At 46.0% G+C, this 14,844-nt stretch overlaps 1 long non-coding RNA gene across 1 annotated transcript; it reads left to right on the top strand.

The window, feature by feature from the left end:
- Window positions 1–7,089: 7,089 nt before the first annotated feature.
- On the top strand, window positions 7,090–10,717 carry LOC136371095 (uncharacterized). The gene is made up of 2 exons (XR_010745273.1): window positions 7,090–7,141; window positions 10,334–10,717. It is a non-coding gene; the product is annotated as an uncharacterized lncRNA (long non-coding RNA).
- The last annotated feature ends 4,127 nt before the right edge of the window (window positions 10,718–14,844 follow it).

Below are 14,844 nucleotides of genomic sequence, written 5' to 3'. Positions count from 1 at the left end.
TATGTGCCTGCTGCTTTTCAAAGCCCTCTGTGCCCCGTGCTTGGGAATGGTGAGGGGTTTTGAAAGGAGCAGTCACACACTTCTTCAAAACACACACCTGCCCAGCCCAGATGAATGCCAGGTATTCCTACTTCTTCTATTCCAGTCTTTTTAGAAACTGCTTTATCAAATAGCCCAACACATCTGCCCAGCTGAGGTTAGGCATGGAAAGTCCAAAGGTGCACCAGGAATTGGGAATGATGGAAAAGTGTTCAGCCATGCAAGCCTGACAAATATCTCCTGACTGTGTCTGTCTGTAGATGGGGAACCACAAAGGAAAAGGAAAGCTTTCCCAAACTGAAATTGTTAAGCCACAGCCAGATTATTTGCAGTTCTGATCATTGCCCCCTCGCATACACACTGCATTTTTACTAATCTCTAATCTGAGAGCTAGCTAGAGGGAGTTTACAACCAGAAAAAATAAGCTCTTTTGTGCATTATTGCACATTTTTTTGTTTATACATATGTATGTATAGTTTCAGAGATTTTTATTAGCCTGTTTTGGACAAAACAAGCAATTTATTCTCTCTAAGGACAACTTTCTAACCAACAGGGAGTTGTTTACAAAAAGCCTATAGAGCAGTGATGAATTGTTCCTGTTTCAAAACACTTTAAATCCTTGCCAGCTCGATTTATTAAAGGCCATTACTCCAGCTACACACACAGCTCAAGCAAGCAATAAACCCAAAATACTTGCAATTTCATTTTTCCATATTTAGAAAAGGCTACAAATGGAGGGTGTGGGATTTTCAGAGCAGCGAGTCTTGTTTGGTCGAGGCTGTTTGGGCTCAAGTACTGCTTTGAAACCTAAATTAGGAAGTACATTAGGAGATTTGTGATTTTTCTTACAGCTTCTGAAGTTAACTCAGTGTTTGATGCCAAATGCCCACGGCCTACAGATGATGTGCTGAGTGGTATTGCTTGATGTCAGTATTCCAAAGGCCTGATACTCCCTTAGTTCTGAGTCTTGTTTTTTGTAAATTGTTGTTTTCTGGCCGGATTTGTTTTATGCAAACATGAGGAGGAAATGAAACCAATAGAGAGGGGTTGCTCCTGAACAGAAGACACAAAAGTCGTATTATATTGCACATCAATTTGTATTCAGTCAGCCTAGGCAGCTCTGATACTCTCTGGGTCTGAGTTCTTTCTACTAATAGCCAGCTTTTGTAAGAAAAAAGTTTATTGACCTTTGGAAAGAGTTCAAAGGGTTTCAGTGACTTAAGCAATTTTTCTTTTTTTAGGTAAAACCCACATATTTTAGTTAAATAGAGTGAAAACAGTCGAGATTTAAGTACTTCCCAAGTTGCTGGAATGAGGTTTCTCCACCGGATCCAAAGGGTGTTTTAGAACCACGCTGCAAAGAAGTTCTGTGCTGCAATTCAGTCTTGATTATATCCACCTTTGTGAGGCTTCTTAAAAGGGCTTGAAGGAGAAATGCTTTTTGTGGGCTGCTGTACTGTGAAATAGCCCAGTGCCTGTTGATGAGCTGAGTTTAGAGACCATTTCTCTTCCACTTCTGGTTTCTCTGAGAAGCCAGTGAGACAAGACAATGCCTTTGCTGAGCTTTTTTTGAACTAGAGGGCTACGACACTGAACTCAAATACAGCATTTTTCTCTTTTTCCTGACACGTTATGCAGGTAAATGAGAGTCCTTTGTGATTCATGTTCTGAAAAATGCTTCACCCAAACCACATTTCCTGACTGCATAGCTGTAATAATCAAAGGGGTCAGGTATGAGCTGGAGGATATAATCTGATCATTAGAATCTGAGCATTTTCATCCCTGAAGTATTTTGCTAAGGAATTCATTGGCGAGAAGGTACAAAACACCATAGACATATCTGGATATTGGATTTTTAAGACTTAAAATTTTGAGTCAGAAGGCAAGTTGCTTTCAGAATACCAAAGAGAAGGGGGAAAGTTACAAAGACTTCACAGCTCTGATCTGTTCTTCCTTGAAAAGAAATAAGGGTCATTAACACCGAGGTACAAGGCAAGGCCTGGGGTTCATTGTTCGTTGTGTTGTGTGTTTATATTATCTCTCCAACCTCCTTATCTCTGGGTAACATCTGAATTTAGTTCTCACTTTTCAGTCTGGTTCAGCTGGAGGAACAATAGAGTTCTTGGAGGATTTTTTTTGGTTGGTTTAGGGTTGGGTTTACTTGTTAAATTTTCCTGTCTGTAATTGTTGTTATATCTCTTTTCTCCTTAGAAATGAATACAGTTTAAATGCAAACACCATTTTATTTCTGCTCTCTAACTTGTTGGAAGTGTTCAGTTTTTGAAATGTCTTATGTTCTTCACACAAGAGAGATGTAAAAACACAGGCCATCTTAAAACAATTTATGTTGCTAATGTACTTGGATTCCAAACAGAGCAAGAGAGATAATTAAAACAGAAAAAAACTTGCCTTAAACTATACTTGGGATTAAACCTAAAACGTAATTTTTTTTCAGTATATTATCACAGGGTTCTGAATCCTGGGATGCATTTTCTTATTCTTCTCTGTGGTTGTTTGGTTTTTTTTTTCCCCCCCAAAAAAATCCATTATTTAGTATGCATTTCTATGTCTGCTTGACAAGGGTCAGGGTTGATGTGGTTCAGCCCTCGTGCTCCAAGCAGAGTCAGCCACAAGTGTGTTCCCACAGCTGGAGTTCAGTTGTCAGGCTCACTGAGACCACGGGCAAGTCTCTCATACTGAGAGATCAGTAGACTCGCTTATTGAAAATGGTTCTGGGTTCACATGGATTCTGAGTCTAAACAGTGTGAATTTAAACTTTTTTAAAAAAGTAATAGCTGCCAATGCAGTCAAATATATTTTATAAGACTATGATCCCTATATGTCCCCTGCGGGATGGAATTTTATTGTTTTTATGGTTTAAGGTTTTTATATGAGGGCTTCAGGAGCTTCTTGGTCGCTGGTTCCACCCTCAGCCCGGGCTGTGGGAGCACTGAGATGAGTGCTGGTCTCTCCCAGAGACAAACCAGGAAGCATTTTATATGCAAATCCAGCGGGAGCTTTGTGCACCCTGCAGGGATGAGAGAATTCAGATGGAGGAGCACCTGCTGCTCCTACATCCATTGCAACTTCCACACCATCAGGATATGGAAATAGCTGATTTTCATTCAGGCCGCTTACGTTCGAGTTTTGCTCACAAGGTGAAATCCTGTTTTGGAGGGTTCTCATCTCCAACTGTAGACATAAGAAATCCCATAGCATCGTGGGCAGGTCAGGGTTTAAGGCCAGACAGCCTCAGCCACATCAGAGGTACCTGGTAAATAGAGTGGGTTCCAAGTATTTGAGGAAATGTACCATAAAAGAAACAAATGTGAATTTTTTTAGTGCAACAGTACTTACTGCTCTGGGTTTTTGTTCACTCTGTGTGTGCTAGTGCAGTAACTCCGTGTCCCACAGGTCTCAGCTACAAATCTGGTTGCACTAAAAAAAAAAAGAAAAAAAAAAAAAAAAAAATGGAATCTGGTGCTGCCAGCCTGTGTGGCAACTGTACCTACAGTCTTCCTGAGGGTTGCAGAAGTCCCCAGAAGAGTGATTTGTTTCACCATTCATTTAGCTGATGCATGCTTTTGATATTCTGACCTGTAACCCTGGCTACACCGAGTCCTTGGACAGCTTCCTTGCTCTGTTCCTGCAGTGCCTTCACTCGAGGTGCTGCCCCATGGTGAAACCCTGAAGAGGGAAAAGCAGAAGCTGGAGGGGAAAAAAAAAATGTGAATTAAATTATTGTTGGGCTTCTTTGTGCATTTTAGTAACAGTGAAACCCCCTTAACTGTGCCAGTCTCCAGTCACCAGCCGTATATCCAGTCATCATCTCATCCACAGTACAGCTTCTCTTGTTGATGCTGGCCACAGCTAGATTACTTGGCATGTTTATTGACCTAACAGAATTGGTTTTGGGTTTTGGTTTTGTTTTTTAATGTATACGATGTTTAAATACACTTCACATTTTATATATACTATCTGGCTATTAGTATTTTTCAGGAACCATAGTTCTTGGTGGCTATATATATTTTGTGACTTTTTTGTGTAAACTAAGTGCCGTTTCAACGTTACAATCATTTTTAGAGTTATTGTAATCAATGTGAATATCATGTTTTTTTCAAATCTGTTCTGAGCCTGTAGTGTTTGCTTTGTGATCATACGTGTAATGTATATATTCTGTATAGTTACATTGTATTGAAATACTAGCTTGTTTGATATAAGAAAAGTATGTATTGGGTACCTTTTTGCTAGCCTGGTTGTTTAATCTTTAAAAAAAAAGTTCCAAAATACAAAAAAAAAAAAAATCTCCAAACTGGTCCCATTATAGGTCAAAATTAAGGTGGGAGAAAAACTAGTTTTGAGTGTCTTTGGATAGAAACATGAAGCTAAGATTTTTCATTAAAATATTAATGTTTTATGGAGTATATCTTTGCTTTGTGTCGTTATTAACTCTGCCAGAGTTTGCCTTGCAGTACAACAGAGTCACTTGGGCCTTCAGTGAGAAGGTGCAGCTCTGTCCCTGGAGCTCCATTCTCTTACAGCTTTGCTCCTAACGAGGCCCAGAATAGCTGATATGAGGAGAACTCACTGGTGCTGAAGCTGTCACTGGAAGAAAGGTAGTTTAAAACAAAATTAATAAATGGTTGGAGGAGTTACACGAGTAAAGTATTAAGAATAAAGTACACATTTCTGTTTCATATTCTGTTGTATATTAGATTGCCTTCTGTTGCTGTTCTCTCTAGACCTCGTTGTGCAGAAGTGATGGGGCCAACTTGCTGTGGGGTGATGTTGATGGAAAGCCAAAGGGGGCCTAACCAAATTTCCCAAAGCAGGTGCTGGTTAAAGAGGACAGTAGGCAGTCACTGTAGTGGCAGCTGTGAGCTTCAAAGTAGTCATGAAACAGCCCAGAGGGATGGCACTCAAAATCCACCCTGCTGTTTCTACAGCCCTTGCAGTTAAAATCACTTTCTCCTACAGAGCCACCTGAGCGAGCTGGAATCCCGGCTGGATCAACACATAACCTGGGAACATGGGAGGTTGGGAAGTGCTTGGCTGAAGAGGAAACTCTGCCCTACACCAGCTCAATAACAAGCAGGCTGGAGTGATTTATACACCAGCTGCCAAACTGTTCAGTGTCTGACACAGGAGTGAGAAATGGAAAAGCACTCCCTGGTGCAGAGGAGTTGGAGCCACCGTGTACCTTGGGAACAGCTTGAGAGTTTCTAAATCCCGATTTCTGCTGAGGACCATGTTTAGGGACAAGTGTCTGAACCAAGAGCAGAGCTGGAGGAGAGAGTTTATCTGGTTAGGGCCCTGGAGCTTCCAGTGTGAGAGGCAGAGGCTTGGGTCTCCCATGAAAGCAAAAATTTTGGTTCTTTGAAATCGGGCACCATTTGGAGTCTGCAGTGATGCTTAGCTGAGTGTCCCCAGCTAAATTCTGGCTGATTGTAAAGGCACATACAGCACTCCAGAGCTGGGCAGGGCACACCTCGGTGATGGTGAAGCTGTGAGTGCACAGAGCACCCCAGGGCTGGGCAGGGCACACCGGGGGCATGGCAAAGCCTGGGCTGGTGACTGGAGCAGGTTTTCCAAAGCACAACCATATGCTTTGTGTGAAACCTTTAACAAAGCAAATGCACACTATTGAAGCTTTTTGTGCCTTCCTTAGAGCGTTAAGCACGTTATTCCTGACAGTAATGAAGGATTATTTCTTTTGCTTAGAGAGAGCATCTGAGCTAAGACCAAACTCAGCTACTGAGAATGTGGCAGAGCAGGGATGAGGAGAGTTCTCCCAGGACTGACTGCACCAATTCCTATCCAGGTGATACCCCAGGAAAATGAAGCGCTGAGAGAAACCTGGCTTAGGTTATGCATAAAGTGCTTTATACAAGCTCATCTCCAGAGCAGTAAGGTCACATCACCGCTCTGAGAGCTGAGGTTGCTGTGAGAGCCTGAGCATGCAGAGCAGGGCAGGAGTGTCCATGGCAGAGCCTCTCCTACAGCCCAGAGATCGGGGTGCAGTCCTTGTGGAGTTTGGGCTCTGTTAGCAGTTTCTCAGAGCACACAGGCATGGCTGAATAGCAGATTGACTGATAGTAGCCCTGATTGCCTGAGCTGCCTTTTACAAATCCTTGAGAAATAGGCCACAAACACCAAGGGTGCGATCTGTGTGTTTGAAAACCACTCTAAGGGCTTGAGTTAATTGCCTTTGAGCATGAGTTGCCTTCCTCTCAGTCACAAGGTTTCAGGTGAAGATAAGACAGTAACTCACAGGCATCTATTTATGTGTCTCTCTTGAACCTTTGCCTTGCTGTTGAAGTTTCAACTCTTCTATCCAAATTATAAAGTTAATAAATTCAACGTGCCTGTGTGTTAATTTGAGTGGCTGTGCCTGACTCTTAGACACATCCCTCTCATTTTGAACACTACAGGATTCCTGTGGGAGTGTCTTTAGGAATCCAAGCACTACATCTGGGTAAACTGCATTCCCAGTCTCCCCTGTGCCTCCCTAGGTGCTTGAAATCTGTGTTTTGTAAAGCTCCCATCGCTCAGGAAGTAACAGGTTTTTTCTCACAGAGTACTGCCTGTTCCCTGAAGGTGCACACACAACCCCTGTGTGCTCATTCAGAAGGAATTCTGAACAACGACCCTGTGGAAGCATCAGTTGACCAAGTCTGTCCTTGCTGCTCCCCACGGGAAGAGCTGGAGCTGCTGTCTCTTGGTTGATGCTCAGATGAAATGGGTCTTGGACCTCCAGCAAGAACCTTGCTTTGCTCTGTTTTAGCCCTAACAGGCTTCTCTTGATTTTGGAGTGGAAATGAGAGCTGTGGTTTCCTGCCCATGCCCATCTCTAAACAAGCTTCTCCTCCTCCCGGGGGGGCAGGACTTACAGACAAGATCCTGTAAGAAGCAGATATATTTTCTGGTCTTAAAAGAGTTTTGTTGGTTGTTTTATTTTTTTTAGGAGAAAGTGGGCATTGATGGTACTTCAGCATATTTTTTCTTTTGTTTTTTCTCTTTGTAGAGGCTGACATTGTCTAGACATTTTGAAGAAGAAGCAATGTCAGCTACAAACAGATTGCTCTTAAGTAGGAAGGAACGAGTAAGTACTGGGAACAATTCACTTATGTCAAAATAAAGTCCTTAATTATTTGTTGGCTTGAAGCATTTCTGTCTGCAGCGCAGAATGTCTTCAGACTACCTCGGGCCCAAGAGATCTGTGAGTATGACCCTGGCATTGGTGCCTCTAGAAAGACAGAAAACAAATGGTAAAATGGATAATTTAAACTCTCAGGGGACAGGGAACAGCCTCCCTCCCAGGTGAGCACAGCCTGGGTCTAAGGGGATGACCAGGAGTGCTCAAGAGGAGCAAGGACACCCTGAGGAGTTTGGAGGGGCTGACCCTCAACTCCAGGAGCATTTCTGTGTGTTTGAGTGAAGAGACATACACACAAGGAGAAAGGATCCCATGGGGTTTGATACTCCATCATTGCAGGGAAACAGTCCACTGGGTTTGGAAGATCGGGGTAAATTACAATCCCAGCCACTGAAGCATTTAAATAGTCTGCCTTGCCAGAAATTTAAATTGCTCTTTAAGAGCTTACCATTTTGTGAACTTTACTTTTGCCAGTAGCTCCTCTGACTCAGCAGAGTTTTTTTAGCCTGTGTATTAATGGGGTGCACAGAACTGTTTTTGGAGAGTTTCTGTGCATAAACAGACCTTTGCACTGTGTAAAACAAAACTGGAGAGAAAAGACACCAAAGCACAAGACTAATAGACAACAGAGCTCAGAAAACCAAAACATCTCTCCAGGGTAAGACTCATCTTCCCACAATTTCAACGAGAAAAATAACAAAAATCCTAACAAAACCTTTATATAACTTCAATGTTGCAGTGATCAGTTTCAGGGTTGACGTGACAGCAATTACAAACAACAGTTATGCAACTGCCTCGTTGATTGAATTGAAATTAATACAGAGAGAGGAAGGAGCCAGACAAAAAGAAATGGCTTTGGGTTGGTTTGTTATGCTTGAAAGAAATAAAAAAATGCTCAGGTCAGCCTCTTTTGAAAAAGTGAGCATAAACCAGGCTGAAATATCTCCTTGAAGAACAGACGAGTGAATTTCTCTTAAAAATTCTCTTTGTGTTAGGGGCAAAATTGTTTTTCTCTCAGGCTTACAGCTCATTTCTTTTAATCTACTAGCTTTCAATATTTTAATTTTGCTCAAGTTCCCTTAAGTCTCCTTTTTAAAAACCACTTGACAGAGTATCACTGGGTATTGTGATTGCAGCGTGGCTGATTCACACCACTGCAGGAGAAGCCCACGTGTGCACCCACATCCCCTCCACTCTCCATCTGGATTTTTGTGAGGGGAGCTGAAGGCAGCATCTGGCATCCCGGGCAGGAATATTTCCTTGGGTGAGTACTGTTTGGTAGGGCTTGGATTCATGGAAAGAAAACTGGGAAAATCCTGAGTCTAACTGGAAAATCCTGAGTCTGATCCTGAGTCAGAGCCCTGCACTGACAGGAGCTGTTGCTGGCTCATTCCCTGAGATGTCTCTGATGAGGCAGGATGCAATTACTGTTCATACAGCATTGGGTTTGTGCAGACATGAGCCAAACTCCTGGAATGCATTTGCCATGCAGAGGTGAGTGTATCAAACCATGCCAGGGTGGGTCTCCTACTGAAGAAAAACACCACGGATTTTCTGCTTCTCCTGAACTGGTCCAGGGCAAGGTTCCCCACCCAGGGCAGGGGGTGGAACCAGATGACCTCAAAGGTCTCTTCCAACCCAAACCACTCTGTGATTCAAGGGATTTCTCCCTCCAAAGCACGGAGGGAGAGATGGGGGACAGGAATTAAACCCTTTGTTCCTTTGCTCCTCCTCCCTTTTTCACCCTGAGCAGCAGGAAGCAGAAGGGCCCTGAGCTTTTTGCTCCCAGAGGGAGAGGAGGAGCAGATTTTGGAGGACCCTAGACAGGATGGGTTTGCTACACATCCCACTGCCATGTGCTGGTTACTGTGACTCATCCTGGGAATTCACTGGCCTGCATAGAACAGGTTCAGCCAGAACAGTGCTGAAGGAAACCTGCAGGATGGACAACACTGACTATCCACTCGTGCTGTGAGCTTCTGTGCTGGATTCCCCACCAGCTCTGGACACGTGGCTTCATCCCCAGCAGCCTCATTGCTCAGAGAAAAGCTGATCTGCATAAAAGCCTTGGCTGTTGAGTTCCCAAAGGCCACTTGTTCACCCCTCTGTTTCTTGGGCCAGGAACTGGGCACTGCATGTGGCCCTTGGCTGCTCAGTGGCATGAAAAGTCCAGTTTCTGTCCAGTCAGTCCCTTGCCCTTCCTGCTGTGGGTTCTAAGGGAACAAGGAAAAAGTGAAAGCTTGTGGCCTCTGACATCCTCCACGCCAGAAATAAAGCCCTGGGAGGTTAAATCTGCTGATTTGCCTCGCCTTCCCCTCTGGAGACACAGACAGATTAGAGGAGCTTGATCTATATTGTGGCTGGGCAGCAGTGATGGGTGCTTTGTTACAGTCCAGAGCAATCAAGCTAACACAAACCAGAGCCTGCCTGTAGCTTTGTGGAACCCTTTAAGAAGTGATGGATGGTCTGCAGCAGGAGAGGAAGGGGAATCACTAGGTTAGGTCAAACTGCAGAACACGATAACCAGGGCAATTAATACCACTTAATGGGAAACTGCGAGCTCCTGGCTCCTCAGATTTAGAGTTTATAATCCAGGCCAGATTGCCTTTGAAGTACAGCTCTCATCAAGGGAGGCTGGAGAGCCTCGCTGCAATAAAACCATTCCATGGAGATGATCCTTGTCGCTGTCTGCCATGTCTGAGTAGTTTTTGGCTACTGGCTTTGGCCCTCTTTGTCTGAGCACTGTAGGAGCTGTGCAGCTTTGGGGGAGGGAATGGGATCCCTTTCTCTGGAGAGCTGGAAGCTGAACTCGGGTGGCACTGGGGCCTTTCCCCATCAGTTGCTGTTTATGCAAATTCCCTGAACCAGCTGCAGAGCTCTAACTGGGCACGAAGTGGTTTTGTCTTTGTTGCTGGTGATGATTCCATGGAGCCTGCAGCCTGAATTCCCATCTCAGAGTGGATCTGCAGGACCCGTGTTCTGAGAAAGCCTCACTTTTGTGCTGGCCAGCACAGAGCTCTGAGATGGATGTTGGGAGGGACAAAGGCTGTGACAGCACCGACCCGGGCACATTTTCCTCTCCTGCAGCACCTTGGATGTTTCAATCTCTTAATTAACCTGAGACATTCCATTTTCCAGGTACCTGCTGGTAGCTCAGGCAGCTGCTTTCCTGTCTTCTTGTCTGAAGCCAGAGAGGGAGGACTCAAACCCCTGCAGGAAGAGGGAAGAATCAAACCACAGCAGGAGAAACCAAAGAGGAAGAGGCAATTCCTGCTGAACAAGTGTCACCAGGATATAAAACCCAGCTCCTCCTGTCCTTGCCCTCCAGATCCGTGCAGGGCCGTGGGTGTAAGTCTGCACTTCCTCTTCTTACTGCTTTGTGCTGTTCTGGTTTCCTCTGACAGAGTGCAGCCACATCATTCCAGGGTTTCCTGTGTTCCGAAATTGGCACAGAAGTGGAGGAACTGAGGTCCTCGTGCCCGTGATGTTTTTCATGCAACTGCATAAAATTCATTTACTCTGTTGGTTTTAGTTTCTTTTATCAGGGGTGTCAAGCACAATCACTTTGCTCATTAAAACTAACTTTATTTTAAATTCCTGAAGGGAGACAGAGGGAAGGAAGAAGTGGGATTTTAGTTTTCTGAAAGTGTCTTGGAAAGGAAATTACTGGATTATTGTAATTATCCCCAAAGCAAGAATATAAAACCTGCAAAATTGGAAACTAATTTTCACGCAACTTTTTAATTTGGAAGTGACTTTCATTCAGAGTTGGTTCATTCTGAAAATGGAGGTGGTGGTTTTGTACAAATACCTCTTCGATTTTGAAACAGCCTCCAGAAATATATTTTATTTTTAACATAGTACACCTTGCTCTGGAAGATTTTCTTCTTGACTTGGAAGACTAGGAAATTTCAGATCATTAAAATCTCTCACAAAGAGGACTCTGGCTTGGCCTTTGGGCAGCTGAGAGAGGCAGCTCTCTGCTGCTGGCATTCGAGTATTTTTGGTAGTTTGGCTTTAGGACAGAGGCTTTTGTCAGTTTTGAGGAGTGAAAAACAAACCCTTAATTAGCCTTAAAGAAACCAAAAGGACTGTGCTGAGAGTCACCAAAATGTGCGTGGAAAAGGGCAGGTATTGGCAGCGCTCTTTCAGCTCAGCCATGTGTAATTCCCCAGCAATAACCATGGAGCAAAAGGCCTATTTTAGAAAAAAATATAATAGCATTAGAGCAGGGAGAGGCTGGACTCAGAGAACTGCATTAGCATATTGGCAGAGCGGGTTCCTGGCCTGGAAGAGTGTCCATAACACAACAGTCTGCTTAATTACCCCGAGGTCCAGCAGCCTGAGTGACAAAAAGCAGATTTTGCAAAGTAAACTCAATCCTGCTCTTACCTCTCCAGCCCCTGTGCTCAAACAGCACTTCCCTCTCTGCATAACCTTGTGGTGAATGAACGTCAAGTCTCCAAAGCCATCTGAATTTAGCTTGTGGGTTTTTTTATCTCCAGAGGTGTTTCATTAGCTCAATTACAAGTGACATGTTCCTATGTGCTTCTGACTGAAAAAACTCCCGCAACCTAAATCCCTCTCCAAATAGAATCCAATTAACCTCTTACTCCCCCTTCTTTAATCCCCTGTGCCTCATGACTCATTCACAGCCACACCTTTTAAAGAAGACCAAAGTGAACTCCCTGAGGTAACTATGGCTGAAGAGCTGAGTGTTTGTCTGGGTGTGCAGTGACTGTCCCAAAAGTCAGAGCTGTGTGTTCTGTGATGGTGGCCAGTGACAGTTCTCTGCTGCACAAACCACCACGGGCAGGTGACACAGAGGGAATCCCAGAATAGTTTGGGTGAGAGAGACCTTAAAGCTCACCTTCCACTGTCCCAGGCTGCTCCAAGCCCCATCCAGCCTGGCCTTGGGCACTGCCAGGGATCCAGGGGCAGCCACAGCTTCTCTGGAACCCTGTGCCAGGACTCACCACCCTCATAGGGGAGAATTTCTTCCATAAATCTATCCCAAATCTACTCTGTGTCAGTTTGAAGACATTCTCCCTTGGCCTGTCCGCCAGCTGCTTGTGAAAAGTCTCTCCCCATCTTTCTTTTCAGCCCCATTAGGTACTGAAAGGCCACAGTCAGGTCAAGCTGAAGCTTCTCTCTCTGGGCTCCCCAGTTTTCTCACACTGGAGCTGTTCCATCCTCTGGTCAATTTGCTGCCTCCTCTGGACTGACTCCATCATCTCCAGGTCCTTCCTGTGCTGTGCCCCCCGAGCTGCTGGCAGCTCTGCAGGTGGGCAGAGGGCAGGATCCCCTCCCTCAGCCAGGTGCTGACCTCTGTGTACCTGCAGAGCCCACTCTGGGCTGGGCTGGGCCCTCCGCTCCTGGCTGGGTGTTGTGTGAGCACCTCAAGGCTCTGGGCTGGGTGCTGTTGTTGTGAACACCCAGCTCAGGGCTGGGTGCTGCCCCAGATCCATTAATGTCCTGGCAGCTGACTCCCCCCCACTGCTGTCAGGACAGTTGGATGCTGAAGTCATCAGTGAGGTTCTTAACCTGGAATGGAGGGTTTGGATCAGTGCCCTGCCTCACCACAGGAGCCTTGCACAAGCCTGACCTTCTCTCAGAGCCCTCAGCAGCTCAGGCCGTGGCAGAGCATCCCGAGCTCTGCATCTGTGCTGAAATCCTGAGGCAGTCAGCTGGGGCCAGGAGCTGGGGTTTGGAAACCCTGAGTGCTCGATTTGGCCGCAGCTTCGCTTTGCAAATACACACAAACATCTCATTTTCTCCATTTTTTTGCCATCATATCCGTGCTCTGTGTCCTGATGAACTTGTACTCCCTGTGAATTAGTGGCAGGATATGCTGGGATTTCGTCTGCTTGCAGGCTCAGAGAAGCTCTTGATTTGAGATTTAGGCTCTTGCAGTTGTTGTGTTTGGTTTTGTTCGCAGACAGTCATTTTTTAAAATAGTTTTTGTCTTACAAACATTTTCCTCCAAATATAACTACAACAAAGGCAGTAAAACTCAGAGTGGCAAAAATGTGCTGTTGAGGAGGACCCAACCCTTGGGACTGCTCAGAACACGTTAGAGCAGAGCTGTGGGGTTACAAACAGGGGAATACAGCAGAAGACACAGCAAAACTCCATCTCTTCCAATACCATGTTTTGTGTGTCTTGTGGGTCCTGGATCAGCACAATCCAATTCTCTGTGCTCCAGCCAAAGCTACTTTTGGAAGTATTGCTACAAACAGCACCATAAAATTTCATATCTGTGTTGGGTTTCGCTTTTAATTCTTACAGGTCTGAATGTCCTGACAAGGATGTTTCAAATAAAAAAATAATAATAAAAAATCTGTGTGTGAACTGAGCCCAGGAATGCTGCAGGGCTGTCCAAGATGAGTCAGGGTGTTCTGGGGGTAGCAGAGCCTGTCTGGGAAGGCTGATGGGATCTGGATGGGTCAGGATGGGTTGGGATGGGTGTTTGGTGGGCACACGGGCACAGTGTCCCACTGATGTGTGCAGGGTCCTGCTGCAGCCCCCGGGACAGGACAGGGAAGGGACAGGACAGGGACATGGACAGGGACAGGGACAGGACAGGGACAGGGACAGGGACAGGGACAGGACAGGACAGGGGCAGGGACAGGGACATGGACAGGGACAGGGACAGGGACAGGGACAGGGACAGGGACAGGGACATGGACAGGGGACAGGGGACAGGACAGGACAGGGACAGGGACAGGGACAGGACAGGGACACATGGACAGGGCATGGACAGGGGCAGGGACAGGACAGGGACAGGGGCAGGGACAGGGACGGGCAGGGACAGGGACAGGGACAGGGACAGGGACAGGACAGGGACAGGACAGGGACAGGGACAGGGACAGGGACAGGGACAGGACAGGGACAGGGACATGGACAGGGACATGGAAGGGACAGACAGGGACAGGGACAGGACAGGGCAGGGCCAGTTCCATGGGGCTGTCCTGAGCTGCAGAGCCAGCACAGAAAGAACCAGTCTGGTCAGGTTTTTCCTCAGACAATTATCTATTTATTCTGTTCGGATGACATCCCTCTAAATCCTTTGCTGGATTTTCTGCTTTTAATTCTCCTTTCCTCCCCGAAGCAGAACATCCATCCTTCCTGTCTTCTGCTGGCTGCAGCCCATCCTTGCCAGCACTCCAGTGGCTCAGACCAAGCTCCTGTGTCCCATCATCAGCACAAAACTCCAGCCTCCTCCTGGTGCCCTGGCCCCGGGCAGCTCAGGGCTCTTGGCTGTCAGGGGATTTGGGGCAGTTTCTCTGCTCTGAGCCCAATGACCCATCTGGGTTTGCCACAGCGACAGGCCCATTGCCAAGGCTGAGCTCAGCCTGCCCAGAGGCGCTTTCCCCCTTTCCCCAGGCAGGCTGGGATGTCCCCAGGTGTCACATCCCCAGGAGCTCTGGGCTCTCTGAAATCCACCCAGCATTGCTGTGGCTTTGGCCACTTTCCTCATCTCATGCTCTCTGTTCTTGGAGACGTTTTGTTTGTGCCCTTCTCCTTAAGGGGTCAAGTGCTTCCACGGGGAGGTTAGCCTGTAGTTTTCCATGGATCCACACTGCTCCGTGCATGAGTGGATTTGTTCTGTGATAATACAGCTGAGCAGGCAAAACCACAAGTAAACC

Source organism: Sylvia atricapilla, chromosome 23 (assembly GCF_009819655.1).
Source record: "Sylvia atricapilla isolate bSylAtr1 chromosome 23, bSylAtr1.pri, whole genome shotgun sequence".
Taxonomy (NCBI): Eukaryota; Metazoa; Chordata; class Aves; order Passeriformes; family Sylviidae; genus Sylvia; species Sylvia atricapilla.
The sequence above is the reverse complement of the archived record's forward strand: the minus strand, read 5'-3'. Positions and strand labels throughout refer to the sequence as shown.